The sequence below is a fragment of the Giraffa tippelskirchi genome, chromosome 10 (genome assembly GCF_054371585.1).
Source record: "Giraffa tippelskirchi isolate mGirTip1 chromosome 10, T2T-mGirTip1v1.2.pri, whole genome shotgun sequence".
Classification (NCBI taxonomy): Eukaryota; Metazoa; Chordata; class Mammalia; order Artiodactyla; family Giraffidae; genus Giraffa; species Giraffa tippelskirchi.
In genome coordinates this window covers 17184323-17186392 of record NC_137284.1, presented here as the reverse complement: position 1 = coordinate 17186392, position 2070 = coordinate 17184323, and positions in this window count along the sequence as shown.

Sequence of the window (2070 nt, the reverse complement as noted above, 5' to 3'; positions counted from 1 at the left end):
CTTGATGGGAATGCTGTATTTGTTGTTGGGTATTATATAAGGTTGCTGCCATTCAGAATGCTCTCCTCTGCCTTCCCCTTAGCAAAATCTTATTCAGTCTTCATCTCCTCTCCTCTCTGAATCTCCCCTGACAGATTTACCCTTTCACCAGTAACATCACTACAGGATCAGGTATTCACATTCCCATTTACCTTGTCCATAAACCCAATAAGTAATTGCTCCCTTGTGTTAGTTGCTCAGTCGTGTCCGACTCTTTGTGACCCCATGGACTGTCACACTCTCACAGCCGCCAGTCTCCTCTGCCCATGGGATTGCCCAGGCAAGAATACTGGAGTGGGTAGCCATTCCCTTCTCCAGAGAAACTTCACAGGGACTGAACCCTGGTCTCTCACATTGCAGGCAGATTCTTTACCATCTGAGCCACCAGGGAAGCCCTTTACATATTGGTTGTTTGTTTACACTTAGGGCTCATTTATCTTTGTATTTCCAGCATCTCATTTAGTGCCTGGCCCTTAGGAGCTTCTCAGTGTACCTTTATTTGGTAGAAAACATGCATAGGTTTTTCATTTATTTTAGAGCCTAGAAAGTTAGTTGCAAATCCTCTGGCAGCCTTCAATGCAACAAGACATGAGTACAAACTTTTAGATATGTTTATGAATCCCCCAGATGCCTTTCTGGGCTAAGATAGAAAGGGATTAGAGAGCAAGGAATGTCTACCACAGGACATTTGCACTTGCTCTTTCAGCTGCAGTTCCATGAAGTTCCCTCCCTTGCTTCACACATATCACGTAAAGATGTTGGCTCTTCAGTGCAGTTCTTGCTTGACTCTTCTATAAAATAAAACAGTCCATTCCACTCTCACTAATTCCTATCTACCTTCATCTGCTTTCATTTTTTTCCATAGTAATTTCTATCTAACGTAACGTGTATCTACTTGTTTATTTGTTTCTTCTTTGCCGCCTCTCTCATCAAAAGGGAAGATACTTAGCAAGTTTTGTTCATTGTCCCCCTAGAAGAGTGCCTGGCAAGTACCAAAGGTTCAACAAACATTTACTAGACAAGTAAATGATCAGTGAGTGAATAAATGAATTGTTTAAAATGTGATAAGATGGAGAGAAACACAAGAGTGCTAATTTCCTTCTTTCATATGGCATAGGGTCATAGACATTGTCTAAAGATGATGAATCAAGGAATTAAAAATTGAGATGTATTATTCAAAGTTATAATGATAACTGAAAGAAAATAAAAACCTAAAACATTTAAACATTGGGAAACTGATGGGGTTGGATGTAGTGTAAGTGAGTGACATATTTTGTTTTATGTCGATGGTCAACTGGTATTTTTTAAGTGATTAAGCCAAGAAATAGCAGAAGAAGAGTATTCCATATAATATGGAATTAGCTAGCAAAAAGCTGAAAATATGAATAGTTGTTACCTCTATGGGGTGTGACTGGCTGTGGGATGAGACTATGGACTTTCACATTGTATTTCATAATATTTTGTTAAGTCTGACTTTTCAGTATCACATGAATATATTATTTTTATACTTAAGAAACAACAACAACAAAAAACCCTCTGACTTTTAAAAGAGAAGACCATTTGTACTGGGAGATGCTGGCCTGTAACCATGTCCCTTATGACATTTGGTGTGTCAGGATGAGAAAAATCTCTTACCAAGAAAATACTAAAAATAAAAATTTGCTTTATTTCTCTCTGACTTAGTGTTTAAGGAAGTTATGAGGATCTTTGAAAGACTGTAGAATTTGGAGTCAAAAGAAACAGTAATCCTAGAAAAATCTTTTAACACATTTATATGCCTCCATCTTCTAACTCTTCAATGGTGGCTTTGCCCATAACATTCTACTCCTTTATTCAGGGTTCCAAGGAGATGAGATGTGCAAACTCTAAGCTCTAGGAAACCCTGACAGCATTTTTCTCAGACTCTATGAGCCAGAAACTGTGGAGAAGAAGAGGTTAGTTCTTTTGAATTTCAGACATGCAAATGAATGTGCCAAACTTTGTTGAAAGGTTGCTGTTGTTCAGTCACTAAGTTGTGTCCAACCTTTCGCA